The sequence below is a fragment of the Diadema antillarum genome, unplaced genomic scaffold (genome assembly GCF_040938485.1).
Source record: "Diadema antillarum isolate AM-2024a unplaced genomic scaffold, OU_Dant_1.0 scf00000088, whole genome shotgun sequence".
NCBI lineage: Eukaryota > Metazoa > Echinodermata > Echinoidea > Diadematoida > Diadematidae > Diadema > Diadema antillarum.
This window is the reverse complement of record NW_027270977.1, coordinates 1,053,466-1,079,279: the sequence shown is the minus strand read 5'-3', so window position 1 is coordinate 1,079,279 and position 25,814 is coordinate 1,053,466. Positions and strand designations below refer to the sequence as shown.

At 38.9% G+C, this 25,814-nt stretch overlaps 1 pseudogene; it reads right to left on the bottom strand.

The window, feature by feature from the left end:
- Window positions 1–16,730: 16,730 nt before the first annotated feature.
- LOC139718091 (regulator of G-protein signaling 22-like) overlaps window positions 16,731–25,814 on the bottom strand; it is a 43,064-nt pseudogene continuing 33,980 nt past the window's right edge.

The following is a 25,814-nucleotide window of genomic DNA, read 5'->3' as shown; positions in this document are numbered from 1 at the left end:
AGATAATATTCATATTGGTTAGATACTGTAGATAGACAGACAGATAGATAGATAGATAGATAGATAGATGGATAGATAGATAGATAGATAGATAGATAGATGAATATTATCATAATGTGAGTGTGGATTTTTCTCAGTTACCAAGTGGTGGAAGCGTTGTAGGTTCCGGCGTCGCTGAATCAGCTGAGAGAGCTATCATCGATTGAGAAGAAAGAGAGGAAATAGTTCACAGCTTATTTCAAATTGTTCAGGATGTCCCCGCAGAGAAATACAACATAATATTGAAGGTATAGCTAGGTAAATAGGTTGAAAACCCCCTACGGTGTTTTATTCTAATTAATCCTTCACGGCAATATGGATCAAAAATCTTTACACTCTTAATGCATATAGATCACTATCTTTTACGTAAATATTCATTGGTCATTGGCAGCCGGGAAGATCAAAAAAAAGAGGACAAAACAAAACTAAGTAGAAACAACAATTCGTAGAAAGGTTGGAATCAGTAAAAGTTCGCGTAAAAAAAAAACAACAAGGGTTCAGTAAGATCACAATTTCGTCGCCGATGTCCTTTGTTTCGTGAACTCTTATGGTATCAGAACAGGTGTTTTATTATACTTATAATAAGCTACTTATAGAATAGTTGGACGGTTCCGTGCAGATCTGTTGTAGATTTCGTATCGCAAGCTTTGGACACTTCTCTGTATGTTAACATCCTGATGGTGCATTCTCAAATTCTACATCGTGATATTATGAAGTGAGCTCCCCCCGCATGAGATCTCCACCGGGCAGCTCCACCGTACATACCCTGGCACTGCACGGCACTCTGACTCCATGCTCCGTCCTGTTTGCAGTAGACGAAGACGTCTCCCCCGGTTGGATGGGATTCGTTGGCGCACTGGTAGACGGCTATGCCCCGATACTCATCCGACTGGACATTGGCCATGTCCCGCTTTGGTGGTGGCACTCCACATCGTCTCGCTGAAATGAAAACATGCAGCAGGGTGATAAAATGTCAGTAACAGTTTGGTTCTCCGACTCTAGTATATTACTAAAGTAGAAAGCCTCAGTAGGCATAGGTAAAAGCTTCTACTTTTATTCTGAAACGTCACAAGTTTCATGATATCATTTATTGTTTTACGATTAGGTTCGATTGGCCAAGTCAACTTAGGCAAAAAAAGGTACTTTTTGGTATGGTAGTGACTACTTAACTGACTTAGCTCCTTCTACTTCAATTACACCACAGAGATTTTTTTCTTTCAAGAGCGTGATCCTGCGTGGGTACTACAATTAGTGTTCTGGCTCTTTGTCGGCAAGTAAAACGTTTGACCTCTTTCTTTGAAATTTTTGCAATTTTGACACCAATGTGAGTTAGAGGGAGAACACAGTGTCCCACAACGTGAAACACAATGTGAAACACAGTGTGAAAACATTATAAACACAGTGTGTGAAATCACTTCACACTGTTAAATTCGAGCGTTTTAATAATGTTTACACATTGTGAATCATCAATTAACAGTGTGAATCATCCATTCACAGTGTGAAACAGAATATAACTATGTAAATGCCCTGCGAAAAATCACACCACAGTGTGAAATAATCTGCACACTGTTAAATTTGAGCGTTTTTACATAGTCGAATATGTGAGCACAGTGTGAAGACGATGTGTGACACAGTGTGTTCTTTCCGGCAGGGTTGTCTAAGTTTGTTTTTTGTTTATCTTTCTATGTTGAATAGTGAATAGGAGTAGGCAAAGTAGATAGTGCTCAGAGCTGGAGTCAGGCATCACTATATTGATCCGCCTGCTCCTAGAGAACATGACTTTCAAGATATATAAAATTATAACCCTCTTGTACTTGTACACACACATGAACACACACAGACATACACAGACTCAATTATACTCACAAAGACACACTAATACACTAATCTAACACACACATGCACAAAGACAAACTCAAAATGTTTATATACATGTTCCTTACCCCTTTTTATCTTCCCTTGATTCTTTCAAGAAAGCACGAAAACTTACTTGTTTAAAGGCATAATTTACCATTTGCAGATGAAACAAAAACCCAGCATTAGTGCTTTAAAATAATTCTAGAATGTGAGTTAGGGATAGAAACAACCACTGTAAAAATTTGAATCCGTATAATCGATGTTAAGTATTGTTGAATACACAAAATGTGAACAATAGTTATAATAAAAATGTTTCCAGACTAAACCGTATACAGTTACGGTTTATTGAGAAAAACACTGATATCTCCTTGTATTTCAGGCTTTATTGCGAAAATCGTATATGGTAGGATGTTTTGTGATACTATGCATCAAATGTGATATCTTGAACATTTTTTGAAATCACTTCTCCCAAAGGTAAATTGGACCTTTAAAGGCATGATTTACCAAAATAACACAAAAAACCCAGCATTAGTGCTTCAAAATAGTTCTTAAATGTGAGTTGATAGAGACAACCAATGAAAAAAATTTGAACCAGTGTAATCAATATCAAGTTTTGTTAATTGTATAGAAATTGTGAAAAAATATAATAAAAATGTTTCCAGACTAAACCGTTTACATTTATGGTTTAATTGGGAAAAAAGTGATACTTCCGTATATTTTAGGCTTAATTTTATAAGGTAGAATGTTTTGTGATACGACTGACCTACACATGTTATGCGTTAAAAGTGATATCTTGAACACTTTTTTCAATCACTGCTCCAAAACGTAAACAGGACCTATAATCATTGGTGATTACAGGCATGGCATGATTGATTTTATGCGCCTTACAAATGTGGATTGCACTATTATTATTATTATTATTATTATTGTATCATTGTTATTATTACTATTATTATTACCATTGTTGTTATCATTATTATTGTTATTACTATTATTATTATTATCATTATTATTATCATCATCATCATTATCATCATCATCATCGTCGTCGTTATCATCATTATCATAATTATATACCCAGGAATAACCCGAAAGAATATTAAGCACGTGCTTACGCTTGCATGTAGGTAGCTCCTCTGTCCAACTTCCGAGGGAATCGCACGTGGATGAGCTCGGACCAGCGAGCCTGTAACCAGGGTCGCAGGAGAACGTGACCAGACAGCCGGAAATAAATCCACCGCCTTCTCTTTGGCAGGCTAGTTCCGTGCGGCTACCGTGGAGTGGTACCCCCGGATCACTGCATACGCCAATTTGGCCTGAAATGGTACGCGGATCAGTTCGAAAAACACACGTAAACGGGATGTCTCATTTAATTTGTCCATGGTAAGGAGCTTCAGCATTTTCTGTATGGACAAAATGTGACTTTTTGGTGGTTAGAAATCAATGTTTTGGAAAATGTGTGTGTGTGTGTGTGTGTGTGTGTGTGTGATGGTGTAAGAGCGTGAGAAAGACCCCTTACTCATGAGTCTCGTCACGCCTAACGCCTAATACCTACGGTAGGTCTGAGGCGATTACCACAATTATTACCTATACGAGGTAGTTTTCCGAGGCAATTACAGTTGGTATTTTGCAGGGTCGTGGAGTTCAGCAGGCGACATTAGAGCATATCACGAGCATCCAGGTTTTTACATATACAGTGGACTCCCGTTGTAACGAAATCATCGGGACCGGCAGTTTTCTTTCCTTATATCAGAATTTTGTTATAACCGAGCAAATAAACAAATACATAGAGTGGATGACATTGCAGCCCAAATTTGCACTTCGTTATAACAGGAATTTTGTTATAACCGTGTTCGTTATAACGGGAGTGCACTGTAAAACATTGAGGTGGGAAGAGAAGTGGAATCTAATCTCCCTGCTTTACATGTAAACATTCCGATCGACCACGAAGAGAAAACATTCAAGGAGGTTGCTGCGTGTCGATTACACCCTCACCGCAGAAGATCGCCGAGAAATCAATTCATACAAGGTCGACCACTTCCAGCAGTACTACGAGTCAAACAATGACTAGTCCATTTGTGCTCAATAACTGCACAGTGACCATCAGTTATTACAACTCTCCAAATTGAAACAGAAGTAAAAATAAAGTGTAAAAGGGTTCAGATGTTTGAAGTTGGCCTGTTACAACTACATATGTATCTTTTAAGTTGGAGTTGAATGATATACATTGATGAACAATTTTTCAATTATTCGACATGTTGGTGATGATTCTACAGGTAGTCAAAATGTGGCTTGATCTGTATCATAGTGTATAGCCGTATTCACATATTTTCCTAATTTACCTAGGGGATAGGTAATAATTATGATATTGACTGGCATTGAGGGAGATACCAGACAAATATTGCCCCCACTGAAAGAATATTGCCCTCGACTTCGAATCGGGCAATATTCTTTCAGTTTGGGCAATATTTTCTGGTATCTCCCTCGAGGCCAGTCAATATTTTATAAATGTTTCCTCTGAGAAATGTGAGCATTTGAGATCATGAACTCTCTGCATGCCACATTCTAAAATCTTGTCCTTAATGTTAGTGTGTGAAAATTGTGCAGATTTGGATCATTGGCACAAAAATGGTTAAAGAAGGTACAATGATCTTATCAAAGGTGGATCCAAGGATGTCATTATTAAGTTCCAAAGTGATTCTGATTGACGATGAAATAACTGCTTATGACTATGTTTGCTTACAACATTAATTTGTTTGTCATTTTATCGTTACATTGTATTGTATATAATTATTTTTGCGGGAAAATGAAGAAACACAAGAAACAAACAAACAAACAGACTGAAGTATGCAATGGGTACGACAACAAAGTTGCACCACGTGACTTGCATTTAGGAAAAGAAAACAAACATTTAATTCCTCGAGCTTCCTCGGACGGGCCTTCATGATTGTACCTCGCTAAGCGAGATACCTACTACATACGATGACATACGTTCTGGTGGACGATTTGATTATGATTGAACCAGGCAGCACCATAGATCAAAATCTCACCGAACTGGCAGATGAAGCCGTGTTTGAGAGAACAGTCCAGGTCGTTCCACTCGTAGCCGAGTGCCGGGTCGACTGCCACACATTGCCCCGTGGAGTTACCGGCATTTGCATCCGACGTAGGCTCGTCATTCCCCCAAAACGTTTCCTGGACAGGCGAACCTATCGTTTCAGGAGAACCAATCCGGTCACAGCAAGACTATTACGTAATTTGACGAACTGAGCGAGTAGCGTTTGTGGCGAACTTATAGGGCTGAACATATCAATAAACAAACAAACAAATGAAAATACTAGCCACTCCTCTTCCTCTTATGACAGTTTGGTCATATTAATCATTTCTGTGAATGCAGCCAGTTTTGAATAGTCATGGCTGTATTTTGGCGGTCATTTCATTAATGTTCTCATTTCAATGTGAGAATCTCTATGGAAGGTTGATAGTGTGTACGAATGCCTGAGAAAAAAAGAAATGATATACCAAATATTCCTTTTGACCCGTATCTTAAACCTAAGCAGTAAAGGATACTCATAAAATGATGACATTGATTCTAATCACATGATTGGCGGAAAGTTACGACTTGACTATATAGTGGTTTATTTTACCTCAAGGCTCAACTTCATTTCTCACCGGACGTTAGTACGCTAACAACGACAATAGCGATCGCTCATCTGCTCTCAGCAGCTGCTTGCTAGCTGTATGTGCAGTTCAGTTAGCCGGGAGCTGGTGCTGGCCTTGAGAATCTCGCGATATCGTGGCATCCGCAGAATGAAAATCATGCCACCATTTCATAAAACAAATAACGGACATTCCCTGGTCGGACGTTAGCAAAACTATAACTTTTGAAAATTCCATGGCACAACCTGCTTTGTGTATCCGACTGTTTCAAAGTTGTTATCGGGATATTCTCCCTAACGCGCCTTTATGTCTAAAATGCATTGTTTGCGTACCGGCCTTTTAAATGTTTAATTGATATTAACGTGTTATAGGGCAAAAAAAAAAATGTTGCTTATTATATTAAAATAAACAACATTATTGCCCTAACACATTAATAATCACTTATATTGAATATCTTTATCCATCTCTGATATCGATACATATAGATAGAAAGACAGGTAGATAGATAGATAGATAGATAGAAAGATAGATAGATAGATAGATAGATTATATGAGTATGTCTAAATAGACGTACATTATTATAAGCCTTTAAAGCACATACCATCCTGCCAGCCCCATAACCTGTTGGATTGTGTCAAGGTCTGTAGTTCGGATGCTCCGATCCAGTAATTGACGTTATCGTTGATTTCTTCGAGATGCTCGACGATGAGGGCCTGTATTTCGCCGTCGCTCACCTTGACGAGGGATCCGCCGTGGTCGGCGCACACCTGCTGCGATGCCGTCCAGTTCAGGGGCTCGTCGTCCGCCCCGCTGTAGTAGAGACAGACGTGGTCGTTGATGTGGATGACCGTGCCGTGCAAGTCTTCCGGTGCGTCGCAGTTCACTGTGAATGGCAAAGACATGATAATTCATAACGTCTCAGAGCATTTTAACCTTTCCCCTCAAATAAATTAACAAATAAATAAATAGAATAAGATAACTCATGTTACTTTATCATGACGATTATGACGTCAAGAGAATTATACCTCAAATTATTATCATTATCGAAATGAAGAGATATGTGTCATTTCGCTTTTTTTTTTTCGATTTTTTTTTCTTTTTATAGGAACCAAAAGATATCATATCTTTATGGCGATCAATCAAGGGTTTGGGATTGGGTATTGGTGCTTCAGACATTGTTTTCTGGTTATTTTCATTCCGAAAATACGACAGAAAATGATAATTTTGTTAGCAAAAATGATGAAATTGAACTATTATAATACCTTTACGAATGATACGCGCAAATCGACCCATAAACACCCACACATACAAACATAGCAATCGACTGATCTCGTCCATGTAACTAGTACGTACAATGGCAAACCGGTCCCTCGCTGGACCACGTTCCGTTTGCCTGGCACTGCGCGTAGAGTCCCGATGACGTCACCACGGGTTCGAAGTGCTCGTCACAGCTGAAAGCGACCACCGAGCCGTACTCGCCACTGCCCACGGCATAGGTAACGTTGCCGTACAGAGGCGTCTTTGGATTTGTGCACTGGATGGCTGCAAATATTACGTGTATTGATATCATTATATTGATTTATTTCAATGCCACAATGTCGGTGAAGAAGATTTCCACTAATAGCAATACACAGCTAGATGCGTGTATGAGTAACTGTTGATTATCAACTATAATCAGATTGTTTGCATACATACTTGAAACATTATTGTATATATTATGCATAGGTACACGCCATCATACTCACGTCCTTTGAATTCTTTCCCATAAGATTTGATCATGGATGTAATATATTTAATTAACTATCAGTGACATACATGTATCTGTGTTTACACTCGATAGCAATGAATGAGTTCACGTTGTTGTACTCAATGTGGTGTGCTTGAATATCTTAAAGCTACGTCAACCAACAATGTGAATCTTGCCTAATCATAATCTCTTCTAACTTTTATTAAATGCGACTGCTAAGTATAAGCAACTATTTGTAAGCAGGTATCCGAGGCTTAAACTTTCCTTACAACGATTCACTTATTGAAGAAGGATAAAATGCCTTGGCTAGGGGCACAACTGCTGTTCACTGCCTGGGACTCGAATCCTGACCCGAAACAATTTGACAGTCCATGATTTCTTTTACTGGCTTACGTGTGCACTCTGGTCTGATTTTGCTGCGCCACCTTCCGTTCTGGTCGCAATACTTCACCACGGCTTCAGCGGGACCAGCCATCTGGTAACCATCTCGGCAGGTGTACGTGACGTACGCCCCCAACGTCCGGTCGCTCCATTGCGCGTCCGCGTTCGGGTAAGACCGTGGCGGGTTGCACACATTTTCGAGACCTGTTACACAAACAGCGGAATGGGTGTGAAACAATCCAATACCTTGACACTCCTCATCCTACGATATTCCCCGCTCTTATGCGAGCTTTCTCTTTTGACCAACATTCACCAAAACACTCACCAACACTCTTAAAGGTAATGTTTACCATTGGGAGCAGTGATTTAAAAATGTTCGAGTTTTGATGCATACGTGTATAGGTCAGTTCTTATATCACAAATCATCCCGACCATATTAAATTTCGTAATAATGCCTAAAATATAAGGAAATATGACTATTTTCCTAAATAAACCACTACTGTAGACGGTTTATTCTAGAAACAATTTTACGATAACTATTGTTCATATTTTGTATATTTAACCATATTTAACATTGATCATTTTGATAAACATTTTTTGCATTGGTTGTTTCTATCCCTATTACAGTTTAGAACTATTTTCAAGGAGTAAAGCAGATGTTTTTTTTTTGTTTCATCTGCAAATTTTTAGATAATGCCTTTAGCAAAATCCCAAACTAATACCATGGTAGAAATGTACTTGACTGTAATTGATGCCAGTATCACATTCATACATGTATTACATAATTTGACTATTCGACGAAACGTTATTCCATTGGTATATCGTATTTTATAAAATGGGTTCAAGAATGTAGCCAATAGGAAGCGCTGAAATGAGTCACGTGTCTTCCTTTATTCTAGTCCCATTGCACTGCGTGTTAAATCCTATTGCCGATCGTCTGTGCGCGCGGCGGCTCCTTTGAATTGCATGCATACGCGCTGTCAATCCTGCAAACAACTTCTAGTTCGGGCTGCCGGCCGGCCGGCCTTTCTTCCCTTGTGCATTACATGTGTGTCGTACGTATACTCTACTTTACGTACACTTTGTACAGTAACAGTAGACCAAGCGTTGTGGGACCGGACGGGTACATGGAGTCACTTTGAAGGGCAAATCCAACGATTTAGCAGGTTAATTCTCACGCCGTTTTCAGAGTATGTTGTCTAGTAGGCCTATATGAGGAGTCTATATCAAGCATTAAGGTAAAGGGTGCATATTCTATGTAAAATAAGTAAGTTTTCATGCGGGAACTTAAGTGTCCGGAAACCCAACCCCCATTATACTTTTACTGTATGTGCGGGATTTCCGAGTGCGACGTGCGTAAATGTTTGGGACGAACATCTTCGGACGTCTTGACCCACAAAGGTACGTGAAAAACGCTGAAAAATGCTGTTAGTTTTCGAATTTTCGACTCATTTTATAAAACAAATGATGCACAGGATTATTTCGTGGCGTTAGTGGAGGCGTAGCTCACTCTCGGGTATTTACAATGTAGTGCAACATGCACTCGGATTCGCCTCGTGCATGTTTCACAATTGTAAATACCCTCGAGTGCACTATACGCCTACACTAACGCACTCTATCCTGTGCATCATTTGTATAGCAACGAGATGCAAATTCGAATGCAATCACGGTGTCAGTCTGAGGGGTTGTTTTGTCCCCTAGAAGTTACACTTGAAGCAAATTCGTCTACAGAAGCCTGTAAAGTGAGGAGTAATATTCAAAATATCATATTTCATGGGATCAGCGTGTTACACTACAGGTATGCGTCAGCAGTACGGAGTGTGAAGTGAATATTAGACGCTCGTGCGTTAGTGCATAATATGTATTGCGGAAAAAAAAAACAGATGGGAAAGCCAATGACAAATCGTCATTAATCATTCATTTAAAAGAGTTTTCATGTCATTACAAATTTAAATTGTTTTGAATATCAACGCTTGATGTGAGCATTTTTTTCTTCTGCTGATTCAGATCCGTGGTTGTGATCTGTAACATTGTGGCCTTTGAAACGTGAAACTGTGAAATGCCACATTATTTTTATTTGGATGACGGAATTATAAAAAACAACACATATTCTCCTCATTTGATATTACTTTGTTGAACGAAGATAATTTATTTTCTAAAAAGATTGATGAGTTTACTTCATGGTCTTTGAGAGTTATGTTCACTGTATGTGACTACAATTCATTTTATTAAGAGAGACGTAAATTTGATTTGATAATTCTCGATCCATGCACGTGTTTTAGGGGAGATCTTATCCTCAAAAGAAGTTATATCGACATGACTTAAAACGGAAGCACCTAGTTAATGCAGCCCGAACTTCATTAAGACGCGTGAAGACAAAAATAAGGTTCAAATATGATACGTTTGAACGATCATGTAACCAATAAGTAGGCCTATTTCAGACTAGCAGCATTAATCATATGACCATGATGTCGTTTGACGTCATTCAAGGTGACCGTTAAAACAACTGTCAGAAGAATTTCCGCAATTTTGTTCAAGACCAAGAAATTGACAAGAACCAATAAATACAAAGTCTTATGTGTGCGTGTGGACTTCATGTATTTGCTTTGATATTATATGCTTTTGTGAAGTTTTCACGGCATGCACCGTACTTTGACCAACCCAACGGAAGTTAAACCGGGAGGGTGAAGGACTTCCGGAAAGATCACAAACGTGATATCTCAGTTTTACAGGTCATATGTGTCCCATTTGCAAGAATAACAAGGGAGAGAGTAGTGCTATATAGTAGGTATACATAATATTTGCGTATATTTTATACTCATATGTTGTATATTGATTATGGCATGTGCACTTTTCATCTAAACATGTGTGTATCTGTGTAAGAGTCACAATAGTACGATCACACATCAAGAGAAGCAAATTATTGGGGTAACAAAAGTCACGATGTCTCGTATCTTTGTTGTTTGCGGCATTTGGAAACATGTAGTTTCCCCTTGCAGTGAAGGAAGGAAGATAGGTATTGTAGAAATATCTTTGTGTTTTGTCTCTGCGATGTATTTCATTCTTGTTTTTATTCGGCTCGCTCGGGTTGGCACAGTGCATGACAACTTCCACGGTGTTGACCATATACTTCACTCTTTGATTACAACACGACAACATAAGGCACGTTGCTATGAAAGTGACACCGGCAGATGTACGAAATAAAATGAAAACAAAATATGTTTAAATGGGATGGTATTGGTGTACATGAGGATTGAGCTTTTAACTGAGCTTTTTGCGAGATACCAAGAAACCATTTATGATTTATGAAATAGTACAGAACATACCATTCTAGGAAAAATGCAAAGTTCCAAAACAAAGTAAAACGAAGTAATCGTAATAAAAGGTGGCTCCCATCTTTCATTAGGATTGCTTTGTTTTTGATATCTCAGCCATTTCGAAACCAATTTTTATCAAATCTTGAAATCACATGCTCTTTCATATTTCATAGGAGATTTCTCATTATCCCACAAAAAAAAAAAAAATGTTAGAAGCCTGAAGTTCGGTCTCAACCAAAACTATATGATCCCTTTAACATAAATAATCAGTCACAACATCGGATCGTCTGCATACAAACGAGCGATAACTTTCCATTTGAGAAGTTCGCGTGGTTCTATGTCCCTAAATTGGACCAGGTATAGTAGTGGATAAGAAATAAGACCGTCGTATCCGATTACATGATGACTATTCCCAAATACTAATTATCCATTAAAAAAAAGAAATTAAGTTGAAAGCATAATGAGAGAGAGATATGCAATCCTGTTAACAAATACCTGATTATTGTCTACTCAATTTGAATTCTGGTACGGTCTAAAGCCAAATCAAAATCAATATGCAAAATAGAACAAAACAAAGAAACGTCATTCAGGCACAAATGTAGGAATGTGTGTGGACTTAACTAATGGTGAAATACAGTTGTATTGGAATCTTGTGTTTTATGCTACATCTTTGTGTTTTTCTTGACTCGAGAGAATCATTTTCACTGACCTTACGGGAAATAATGTACTTTCAGAAAGAGACAGCCGCCGATTTGCAACCAAACGTCAAAATACTCACTGTCGATGCATGACACCAAGGCAACCAACAGCGTCACTGCCACACATCCTACTCTGCTATGGCCAAACTTGAGCATGTTTCTCACGAAGAATATTATCCCGACTTCAGGAGGATGCGGTGAACATGTCCTTTCGGTAGATAGGCTTAATCAACCTCGAGACGTCTTGAACCAATCGTGGACTTTTCGTTCACTGGGAGACGACTTCAGGATCCAGTCTGGGAATTGAAGTTCTCTTCCTCCAAATCAAATGGCAGTGCATGCATTTCCACTCCACATTCACTGTGGTTGTCAAAGTGAATGATCATTCATGCAGTCTGACCTAAGATTGCTGACTACATGGTATCCATGACAACGACTGACATGTTCTTCAAGCAATACTTTTTTCCCGGGGAGAAACCACTGTATCTTGAACGCGAAGTCACCTAGGTGGATTAACACGTAAATCGTCAACGCCTGCAGTTCTAAGAGGGAACTTTGGTACTTCTTGTACCTGTTTGTGTGATGTGCTTGCCAACTATATTATGCACTGAAACTCCGCTAACAGATAAAAAGGGAACTACCGACAAGGCAACAAGGAAGGTAACTGGTATGACGTCACAATGTGGAGGGAAACACGGACTGATCGACAGTTCCGACTAAGGTCAGACGACCTGAAACCAGAGGACGAGGCAGCTGACCCACAAAGGTGGCTGACTAAAAGCAAAACAATATTACTCACAAATAAAAAATATCAAACAAAATATGTGAATTCCAAATAAACCACAGCGTGTAGATTCGACGGGTCAATTAATAAGATCGGCAGTGATAACTGTATCGGTTGGCAGTATCGCAAAAAGTTGGCGCCAAAACATACAAGAAGACGACAGTGATGAGAAATTCGGGATGTTTCTGAGAAATCCAACTGAGCTGGACTAACATGCCCGTTCTCAGTAATATCGTGTTATGGGGATGATACTATCATGTGAGCCTAAAACAGCGGCTTATCCGTTGTTAGAATTGCACATCAAAATGACAATGATTCAAATCACAGTTCAATGAGTCAATCTGTGTGCTAAGGAAATAGGATGTGCGTATACCTCTATCTTCGGTCTTGAATACTGCCAGCTGTCAGTTGGTTTAGTCTCGGCCAAGAGAATTATAGAGACAGTGATGTCAACAAGGCAGTATGTGCTTTCTAAATGACTTAGTCATGGTTTGTTTTAATCTACACATAATGTCCAGATTGCAATCATAGTGATAAGTGCATGCGTTATGTAAATGTATCATGAATGCGGTTCAGCTAGACACAACTCTAACATCATTCTTGTGCACATAACACAGAGGGCAAACGGAAAGAAAAGACATCTTTTATAGGTTAGAGCACGTCCATTTCTTCATTTAAACCCTTTCATAAATTCAATTATGAGGATACATGTATTACCCGCATGACTTCGTTATATCATTGCGGGACCAGAGTAATTGAAAATTCACATTATTTCGTCACTGCTGTTATCTGCATAATATTCGCATCACGACTAGACTTGGGAGTTGGTGAACTCAATTCCAAAATACAGTGCACTTCCGATACAATGAACACGGTTTTAACAAAATTCCGGTTACAACGAAATAAAAATCCAGGTCGCAAAATTATTGGCTCAATGTTTTTGCATTGTTTATTTGTTCAGTTATAACGAAACTTCGATATAACGAAAGAAATCTGCCGGTCCGGAGGACTTCGTTACAACGAGAGTTCACTGTAATGTGGATTCTTTGCAAAGTGCGTTTTTTTCCAGCATTCTTCATAGGCGTGTGCATTTACCAAGATGATAATCTTTGTTTTGTGATTATTATTATTATTTTTTTTTTTTGGGGTGGGGGGAAGGTGTTAGTGAATGCAATCTTTACTGAATTGTCCGCATCACCCTTTATTTGGATGATAGGGAGAATAACATGACATTATTTTGTGAAGGGATATACATCACATGTATCATGTTTCAACACAAACACACAACCATTTAGGACACAAACACAGTGAATGAAAACTCTTTTTATTCCATTTATTATCACATTTATTGTGTGAAGGTGTTTTTTCTACAAATTTCATGTCTAACAAATGGAATATTTGTAAAAAAAAAATTGCATCCCTAGATGAAGAGGAATATTTGTTCATATTGCATCATTCAATTATTGAAAAATCAAATTTCGTCAGTGCAATGTACTGAAAAATTTGCTACACAGCACACATTACGGTATTTACTTAATTTACACTCATGGAGGGATGTCACTGTGTGTATCCATTACCACAATGACGTCATATATTTGACCCCTTGAGGTCACCATCTTTTGATTTACTTTTCAGCCTCTTTCACTGCTATTTTCCTGTAGTTTAAAAAAAAAGTTAAAAATGACTCATGTCATGATTATGTTATGTGTTTCTCTCAACGGAAATTAAATAAATGCAAGGTTTTGTTGCCAGATTTCACATTCTTACAATAAAATGAGCAAGTTATTTTTAATGACTCAAGAAAATTCACTGATGCAAAATTTTAGGTGCATTTAATATCAAAACTCCTCAACCTTACTGATTCAAAATATGGTACTGAGACAAATATGAAAGAAAATTATGAGAATTTGAATGTGCAAATCAATCACATCTAAGTTAACTCTCCTTGAGTCTGTTGTCCACTGTTTTGCATACTGTTGATTGCCGCAACTTCACAAGATAAAGGAGGTATCACCCATTTTAAATAATGATCTACAGTTGTATATGTTACACAAATGATCTAAGGTTTGGTCTAATGTGTGTGTTTTTTTGTTCCACATCAAGGCATACTCTTCTCAAGTCTTTTGTTGCACTATGTTATCTAATTCAATTGTCCTGTGCAGTTGTAGTCTGTCTGACAAACAAACTGCAGCTCTTTGCAATGAAGTCCAATTTTGATATCAATTTGTAAATACAGTACATTCACATTACAGGCAGTATAGTAACTGGGCATCTGGATACAGGATCAGTGTTATGACACAAGCTTGGCCTAAGCTGAGCTACAGCTCATTTACCAGCTAGGGTACTTCTGTAATTACACAAACACAAAATAAGAATTTTCTCAGGCACTGTCCTGTGGTTCATGTCTGCATTCTCCCTGAACTCGAGCTGATGGGACCACTTGTAATTCCCTGTTATCAGTGCTGAGATCACTGGAATATTGGCCTAACAAATGACACTGACATGCACTTGCTCGTGATATCAAAGGTCTGTTGAAAAGGAAATTTGGGGAATTTTAGGAGGCTCCGATTACAAAGTGGCATACTATTTAAGGATAAAGTCCCCTCCCCTCCCCCTCAAAATAAAAGCATGCACACTATTAAAGAATAACTTCACCTTCAGTCCATAGACATGTGGATTAAGTGAATGCAGCAATATTAGTAGTGAGAGTTTGAGGAAAAATTTGATAATCTCTTCAAAAACTAGGAATGTTTAAAGTCAATGCTGGATGAGATGACTACTACAGCTTGTGATGTCACATGTGTAGAACAATATAAAGAAAATACAGAATAAAGAAAGTTCAACATATTTTCACTTTTCTCGCATAAAGGAACACTTGACTTGGCTCTTCCTGAAGACAGGGGGAATAATATTACCCTTAACATACATCAATGACAAGTGGAGGAAATGTGCATATTTTTCAAAAAGTAACATTTTGTGAAATTCTTTTTATATTTTCCTTATATTGTTCTTATATATGTATGTGACATCATACACTGCAGTAGTCTTCTCATCCAGCAGCTAATGACTGCACACTAGATATTTTAAAAATTCATAGCTTTTGAACTGATTGTCTGATTTTCACCAAATTGCTACTGATGTGTTCTATTAATATTGTTGCATTCACTCAATCCATGTGCATATGAAGGGGGACTTTTCCTTTAAAAACTACAACAAACCCTCACCCTAGCTTATTCCATTTGAGTCTCAACTTCTGTTGTGTCAAAGCATATACATCACCACCAACTTACACACTCTGATACACATGGGGAATTCTTTCTACACGTGGCAAGCAGACCATATTCAAACACTAAACACAATGTGCTGTACAATTTACACAATAAACTGTACACTGTACACATAAAAGCAGTAGGAAATGTTAGGAAAACAATTCAATACAATTCTAAACAAAGTCCAATCTACATTCCAACCGGTACCCACTTGACAAGAACAAATTGGTGTTTTAGATTGTAGATTGTGGTAGGGATCTGTAATCCTGAAAGAAATTATATACATGGAAATGGAATGCTCAGAGGGTAATACATGTATATTATACATTTACTCTTCAGTGTACATAGTTTTCATCACTAACATAAATATATACACAAATCTTAGTCCACAACGCACATACAAATAAATACACTTCATGTCTGTGTAATATATACACATGTCTTGCATTTTTTTCAGCATTTGAGAAAAATATAAATCTGAAATACAAACCCTTGCATGATATCAATATTGCTATACAAATCTATGGAATAGATGATCTCATTTCATTAGAACAATCACGCCAGGTTTTCCAATCCATTGAATAATTGCATAGATAATATCACTTGTAATTGATTTTACGATAAAAGTGCAGCCTTTTCGTTGAACATATATGAGTGACAATTATACACAACTGCAAAGTTTTGCATATTTTGATATACAATGTAGGTGATCAAAAAAAAAATCAGCCATATGTCTTGTTCTTTCTATATTTTTCAGCCATTTTTTTTTCCACAATTAAAACATAATGATGTAATCACCTACCAGGGCGCAAAAGGGAAAAGACAATCTGGATTATTACAAGCTCTGGTCAGTATTGTCTGCCAATTCAAGAATAAAACTGGTGCTTCTTTAGTCCCATAAATGATATAAAGAGCATAGATAGATTAACATACAAGGACCCTGTACTTGAACCTCATGCAGTACATGTGAAGACAAAATCACTTCTTCTTCTTTGGTGGAACCGGCTGCTTGGGTTGGCCTGGTGATACCGGACGACCTTGACCTCTGACCTTTGTTCCTGCATCACCCCTTGGCCCGATAGATGACCTGGTCCCACGCAGCATGGACTTGGGAGGCTCAACGAGGGTCACTCTCTTCTTCCCATTCCCTCTGGCAGTGTTGTTGCCAGGCAACGGTTGGTCCTTGAGGCTGGATGCGGGGCTCCGCCCGTTTTTGCCATCCGAGGGTTTGACCTTTGACTTCAGCTTCCCTTTACCTGGCATTTTCAAAAGATTGTGGTAAAAACTGGTCTTACTTTGCCTGGTCGCATTTTTGTATTACATGCCTCAATGCCTTGATGGCAAACAAAAAATCAATTTCATGTTTTGCCTGTACAGATTATTGAGAGCAGTACTTAATTGTATGTATAATTACATCACAATATAATATTTGTGAAAAACAGTTACATCACAAAATATTATTTGTGTAATTTAGCAAAACAGCACTGAGTGTACATAGCTGTTGGCAACTAGTTCATAGTTGTACAAATGAGGAAAGAACATTAGGCATAATAAAGTTATCATTTTAATCATGTCATTAAAAAAAAATTCTTTTAAATATGAATCATATTCTTAAAATCTAAAATATAACTTCTACCAATTCGCACACCTTACAGAAACAAATCTTTCCAGTATCTTGCTCACAGCAGACTACAAGCTAATATGGAAGACAGAGTTTTGAAATCTATTTATCAGGCAGTCAGTGTAAAAAATCAAAAAATTTCCAGGAGCAACTTTTACTGGGAATCTGACTACATACATGTAATATAACCTCAACACAATTTCTTTGTGTATAGTTGTTTTGAAATCCTTCCCTCAACATAGGTCAATATACACTCTTTTTAAGTATTAAAGGAACTGAAAGCTTGACATTACATTCAAAAGATCTGATTCGGAACAAGCGATAAAGTACCCTGGAAATCTTTCTCAGTTGCCAACAACTTCAGTTATGAGAATGTTTCATCGAAGCTAAATGTCAACTCAGTACATAATATTACTGTAAATTTCTACCCAGTGATGACAACCATGCTCCAAGTAAAGAGTTGACTCAAAGTATACCAACCTTGCTTTTCTGATTCGTTGGCTCCATTTTTTGCTGCCTTCTCACATCTTGCCGAATCCTGATCCTCTGCAAGGCTTTCAATTGCTGTAAAAATCACAGAAAAAACACAAAAATGTCAATGAACTTCCATAAGTAAACTCTACGTGGACCATTGGTATGCGTCTCTGATTTGAAATGAATGGTCACATTTCAGAAAAGATTTGCAATAAACACGGACTTTGAAACCCCATATCACTTCTTGATTTATCAACGATTGATTACAACCGAAGAAAAGAGACTGATTATTTTGCCTATTCTCATCTATAGTGATTTTAAGTGCCATAGAAATAATCATGCCACCACATGGAATGCAGTCTTCTCTCCTCTCCTGTTCTGAAATGATCATGAGCACAAAAACACACTCATCATCTACATCTCTTCCAACGTAGCATCATCCTCGATGTTGCCAGGCAACAGGGGGTGGGGGTGGGGTCAGGAACAATGGGGAGCAGGGAATAAAAACAAAGAAAAGTACTACTCACTTGACATCAAACTCGAGGCTCTGTCATCACCATTCAGGAGCTGCTTCTCCCGCTCGATCCCCTCCATGTAGTCCGAGTACTTCCACTGCACCTTCTCCTCCTCCTCCTCTTCCTCGTCGTCGAGGAAACCGGGAATGATGCCCGAGAGGCGGGAGGACATCCGCCTCATGCTCATGCTGCTGCCCATGCCAGAGCTGCGGTCGTCCTCGTTCTTGGCGGCAGCCGCAGTCTGCTTGGCAAATTCCTGGGAGCAAAAGTCAGGGCCGGGTTGCATTTCATAGTTAGTGTTTGTAGTATTGAATTGAATGCTGATGAGCTAGGATGCTTCACCAGGTTGTTAGGGTATCTCTTGCATGACACTTATCTTCTCTTCTGTAATCTTTAACAATCTACCTCCAATTCCCCCCCCCAAAAAAAAAAACAAAACAAAACAAAACAAAACAAAACAAAAAACAAACAAACAAACAAACAAACAGGAAAACGTCTGAATACTTTCCAGAAGAGTGAATATACAAGGAATATCAAGAGTGACATTCTAACAATAACTTCAAATCTATAGCCCTCTGCTTTTTAAAAAAGCTATCATTGCAGATTGAACACCATTCTAACAAGAATTGACACTATTTCCTTCTTGATTTCAATTAACAATTATATCAATGACGATCTGCATGTGTGTGACTTGAAATACTACTAGGTGGTATCATCACCATATCTACACCAATATTTGCAAATGACACTGTGACATTTTTCACTCTCTGAAATGGAAAACAAGAATGCCATAATCTTACTTTTTTATATCAGAACTTATCACCAAAACTTTCTGTGTTCTGTTTGTGCACTTGAGCCTATATTGTAAAGTCTAATTGAACATGCCATGGATTGCCACTAAAATCCTTAATGTGTCCACGCAGCATGCCATACAACTGGCCATGAATGATTCCAAAATACACTTGAATATAATGTGAGGTAGATGGACACATATCTAGGGGCAAAATGTAATTACACAAGAATGTCACTCTCATACAACATGCTTTAATATAATTCTGTAATCCTTATTTATCTGCATCTACTTTTCAGATACCTATATCAGAGCTGCCAAGTCTCCCTGATTCTGCAGGAGTCTCCATGAAAATGTCAAAATCTGTTCATGTGTGAATAAGAAAATAATAAAATCTCCCTGATTTGGGAATTATTTTCGCCCATTGAAATGCATGCAACACACAGATATCTCCCTGATTGCGGTGTGGAATCTCCCTGATTTGGATGTCGGAATGTTGGCAGACCTTCTATATCCTATATCAGAAAACAGAAGCATGCCTGTGGAAGTACTTATCGGCTATAAAATCACAGGAGAGAAAAAACACTATAATGGAAGGCCACAGACTTTGCCTAGCTCTGGACCTCAAAACCCTCACCTTCTCATCCTCAATCCTGGCCCGCTCCATCTCCTTCTTCCTCATCTTCCTCCTCTTCCGGTCCAGCTCCTCCAGCATCTTCTCCTCCGAGAGGCTCGTCCGGTACTTCTGAAAGTCCTTCCAGTGGCTTGACAGCACTCGGAACACCGTCAGCTGGGAAGGGAGTGGTATGAGAGAGGAAATTGATAGATTAAGCCACAAGGCTTCAGATTTCTCTTGGTGTTGGTGGTGGGGGTGTGGGTGGGGCAGTGGCAGGTGGTGGTAGTAGTGGTAGCAGTGGGTATGGTGGTAGAAGTTGCGGTGGTTGGAAAACATACAAGGGCTGCAGATTTCTATCTTTTTCAAGTGTTGTAAGAGAGAGGGCTAGAGCATCCAGGGGCTGCCTAACTTCTGGTTGGGCAGGAGGATGGGTGGAGTCCCCAGAACATTTTACTCTATGAGATCCTGCTGTGGCACAGCATTTGTGAGGTTCTTGTGTTCAGCCCGGAAATAAGCTACCAAGATATTAGACAGACCCTGGATTTATCTTGTCATTATGTACATGACTATTTCATAATTCTGGAAACCCTCATACCTTGTGTTGGTACTTCATGCATACAAATCATTGTTGGCTTAAAAACATTCCAGATCTACGCCCTGCATTCGTACAGTAACTTATTGCAGGTCACCATCGGCTGTATGATAGATATCTATTGTAACAGTAAAAACCTAAAGGCTAATGGTATTTTGAACAAATTCGAGAGCAACTGCAAGGTTGAATAATTGTTCAAAACATAGAACACTGCAGTGAACCTTCTTGCTAAGAAACTATATGGCTGGATACAACAAAGCCACACAAGCTTTAAATGCAGGATCAGGATTCCACCTGAGCAACATGAATCATAAGTCTGCACTTGACTGCTGCAACAACCTTACATGAGACCAGGACATTAATCAGGTGCTGCTCCCAATCCCCCCCCCCCCCCCCACACACACACACACACCCCACAACCCCAGAAGATATGAAGAATGGGGGTAGAAAACCCAAAGGGTGTGCTCAACCCTATTTTAACTGGGCTATTTGAGACCAAGATCTTACGGGGGTGTCAATTTGAGCCCCCCTTCAGATCTCGGCCGCCGATCGCGCGATTGCTGTAAAATTTCGCCTGAAGATAGAGCCAGATGTCAACTACAAGATTACATGGTCATACAACAGAAAACTATTGGCTTTCTATTTCTAGTAAATTAATTATGCAAATATATGAATGAAATCATATTTTCACCCATAACTCCATTAAAAAGACTGAAGGATGGCTGAATTTTTGTGTCTGAGTTCCTCAAGACACATCAAACAATTTTCTTGTAAAAAAATAGCGCAATCAAAATCAGTTTCTATTGTTTTTTGTTGTTTTATTATTTCTTATGTATTTTATTGTTTTTTCGACCTTTTGTTTTCTGTTGTTTTTTGCCAAAATTTCTTGCAGGCACTTTTTCAAGCTTATCTACATCAGAATTGATTAATTTCAATGGTCAAAAGTTGAAATAATCGAATTTATATCAATTAAACAAAAAAACACAATTTGCATTGGATTTGCACACGATATCATGAGTTTGAGCTGTTTTCGGGTTGCATATGCTAAACATTACGTAACTTCAGAACAGTGTACCCGGTCGTCGCAAATTTGGTCTCAAAATATGCAGGAGACTTCAATGAAAAAAGTCATAAAACGATGCGACAAAATCTTTGCGCATTGCGGAATCGTGGCGCGAAATGACGAGGGGGTCAATTTGACCCCCCCCCCCCCCCCCCCCCCCAGTTAGAATAGGGTTAATCTACAGTCTCACCTGTGCATCCCTGAAAACGTATGGCCCCATCTCCCTAAGTCTCTTGTCTAGGATTTTGTCGGCCTGCTCTGGTGTGATGTCGATCTGGAGGCTGGAACCGATCTCCGAATTGATGAAGCAGCGCAGGATGGCCTGGATCTTCTGATGGATGAGGGATTCCTCTGTGTGGGCATGATACATCTCCTGCAAGTGGATATAGATAGGTGGAGCAGATTGTAATATATAAGAATATGCTCATATATCATATGAATAGTTTGACCACAAAACAAATGAACTCCATTTATGTCAATTTGAGACATTTGCAAATACAGCTGCTAAAAACAAATGAAATGATAAGAAAATATTGGATATACTTTATTTTATCATAGCTACAAGAAATATTCTTTGTTATTCAATGAGTGAGATATCACTGGAAAGGTTTTATTTTGCTTTGCTAGTATCTGATGATGGATTTAATTTGAAATGTTTCAAAATAGTGCTTAACCCGTTTTGCAAACATCTTCATATACACGTATACAATAGAGGTGAAGAATGCCTCTCCAGGACTTTGTGAATAGTGGTACTGAATTTTTTATTTTTTATTTTTTTTTTTTTTTTTTGGGGGGGGAGGGAGGGCCAAAAGGGCTAAAAAGACATATTCATCACAAACAACCTATACCTTGAATTTCTGGACTTCCATCCAGAATAGGACGTCGTTCTCCAGGTTGTCGCCCTTGACGCTGACAAACTTGCGGAAGTGCTGGCACGTGATGGGATTCATGAGGGCCTGCCTCAGGGCGATGATCTCATGGGAGGAGGATACAAACCTGCTCTCCAGCAGCTGGACAGGGTGAGGACAGAGAGACAAGTGAGACACAATGGGTTAACAGACAGTTATCAAGTGACAAGACACTCAACAGTCAAGTTGAACATCTATGTTGAGAGTAGAGTTTGAATGATATGTTTGTAGACAGGTCTAGGGCAATAACCCCCTGGGCAATTACCCCAGACCCTTCCCCTGGCCCTAATCCTAACCCTAACCCAAACTCCTGACCTTAAACCTAACCCTAACCCAAACTCCTGACCCTAAACCTAACCCTAATCTTTACTCTAACCTTACCACTAACCAGTATTTAGCCGGGGGGGGGGGGGGGGGGGGGTAATTGCCCTCTAGGGGTAATTGCCTGGCAATAGTTGTGAAGTCAAAACTTCCTTTAACTACATAAAGTTAATTGTAAAATAGCTTTCTAAAGTCATTGCAATTCTAATATGATGTGATGGAAAGTATAAGACTTCTTCTGAGTTAATTCAAAATATGGAATTTTTGGGAGATTCCTTTAAGTGATGGGCAATAAAGGAACTTGTAATGCATAAAATCCTCCCATTGTGAGTGTGATTATGATTATATTTGTGTCTGTAAAAGATGATATCACCATGTCATGAAAGCATAAATCTAAGTGGACAGTCTAGACAATGCAGCAGTGTTTCACAAGAAACTCCCTTTGGATTTATTCTAAAAAGTTATTCTTTACTCTTTCAGGATCAAGCAACTGAGGACACATTTTTCAATCTTACAAAAAAAAAAATAAGAGTACAAGGTCATTTTCACATACATAATGCCTGATGAGTGTGTGTTGGAATATATGCATGCTTCAGATGATTGGCAATCACTGCAAACCCACATCTCACCTTGTAGATGGCCATGTACCGTTTCCGCTTGTTGGCCATGACGTCATCCACGACGTCCTCCATGCGGATGTTAGGGCGCTGTCTCTCCTGGAAGGCATCCGTCATGATGAAGAGCGGGAGCCACTTCCGGGCCAGTCGCTCGCGGACGTACTTCTGTGCCTCCAGGATGATGGGGTTGGGGGGTCGGTCAAGGAGCAGCTTGCCCCACCCACCGCCTGCCATCATCACCTAGGAGACAGGAGGGTGAAATAAGAGGGCATCAAAGGTCTCATATACTCTAACCGTTCTTCCAGAGTGCAGAGTTGAATGACTTCTCTTTCCACGAACCCTCTATTTTTTGTCTTGTTTGTGTACTTTTCCAAGAATAAGACACTACTATAATTCCAAATTTCTTTGCTAGAAAACATAACATGGGTTTAGATTGAAGGAGGAAACAATAGTTTACTGACAAGTGAAAATGTCATACAGGATATACTTCAGTGACTATTTAAATGATGTCAAAGAGACACGTCTACTAAAACCAAACTATTACATTTTCTGGCATAGAGGCAGAAGTATAATACAAATTTACTTCCATCCATCATCTTGACATGAAATGCACTCCTTGGACAAAGTTTGAAAAAGCAACTCCTTCCAAAACACTTGACAATTGGTCCTAAAAGTAATGAAATTGTTAATGAAACTTATGAACTTTGTTCCTAAAACTTACAAAATCTGTTCCTAAAATCTATGAAATCTGTTCCTGAAATAATAATTTAATAAGAGTAGTTTCGAAAACTTATGAACTTTCTTCCTAACCTCATGCTGCTGCATTCTGGTTGCCGGGCTGTTAGGTCCAAAGAAGTACTTCTTGTTCAGATACTTGGTCTTGATTTCTGTTGCCTTGGCGTCGCGCTTTTTCGTGTCCAAATGAGGAGTGCGGCGGAAGGATTCTATGTCCAGCCAGCACATGAGGTCCATGAGGGCATAGTTATCCTCTGGAAGAAACACAAAGTTTGACAAAAAACGGATAAAGGGTATATAGAGAAAAAACAGTAGACAGATCTAAACAACAACAAATGAATGAACAGAAAAGAAAATAGGCAAGTCAATTAGACAGGTAGGTAGACAAGCAATCAGATGTAAATAGATAGATAGAAATACAGATACATAGAGATAGAAACATATAGATGAGAGAGAGAGAGAGCAAAAGATATATGCAAACACACAGACAGAGAGATGAATATACAAATATAGAGATATATACTTCTACCCAATCAAGGAGAGAATTTATGGCGTATTCCATTCAAAAATGACCGAAAAAAACTGCCTGAGGTACACTTACAGAAATAGATAGAAATACAAATAGAGATAGAAACTTATATATGAGAGAGAAAGAGATAGAGAAAGATATACGAACACAAAGACAGAGAGATGAAAATATATAGATATATATATATTCCTTTTGAAACTGACCCAAAAATTGCCTGAAGTTCTCCACCTCCATCCTGTTGCGAATGAGCTTGTCGAAGTCGTAATCCCGGAACTCTTGGGGGACCTTCTCGGCGAGGGTCTCATAGTATGACTCTCTCTTTGTCTCCTCATCCTCGCCCTCTATGGTGAAATCTGGGGTAGCCATTCTCTGGTAGGAGAAGGGAAACAGAGGCACAAAGTGAGCAACAGGGGTACATGATTAACCCTGCTTCAGGAGCAAATAGGGCTCAAACATTCTTCTTCTTTTTCTGGGGTAAATCTGTCTCCTTTAATCGTGAAGATTCCTGCAATTATCAGCCATTTTTTTGTGCACGGTTGACTTCTTCACCATGGGTTCTTTTACATGCATAGGGCACCACTGCCACGCTGGGATTTGAACATCATACATGCTGCTTATCAGATTGCCATGGTCTGAACTGCTTGACTCATCAGCCAGGACTGCTCCGCACATTCATCTAGAGATCTTGGTAATCAAATTGTTCAGTCTGTGAGGGCAATGGCCTATTTCACTGCTTTGTTTGTTTTTTTTTTTTTTTGGGGGGGGGGGGGAGAGGGGAAAATGATATGACATCAAAAAATTGTTAAGAGGAGAGAGGCAAAAATATTGTCCACAATTGAAGTTATGTAAATCTTATACTAAATGTCTTAAATAGTTATGGAAGGGATTTTTGCAGAAATATTGGCAAAGACAGCCCAGGGATATAATGTCAAAGCATAACTCGAGCTAAAAGTGACAACATGTTTCATTCCCAAACATTAACAATATGTCAGGAATATCTCAAGAGTTTAAATAATCACCGACAACAGCAAGATGGGCTCTGCATCTACAGTAGACACACCCTTCAAAGTCATTGTCTCTCTCAGTGTTCAATTCACCAGACTTCTGGTTAAATATTTACCTCTCTCATCAGCCTTCTCTGGAGTTTCTGCAGATGCTTGGATTTCATGTTCTCTAGCTGCCTCTCTTCCTCAAACAGTTCAATCTGGATGACAAGGCAGAATGGCAGAGAGGAAGAAAGAGATCGATAGATAGATTGATAGATAGATAGATAGACAGAAA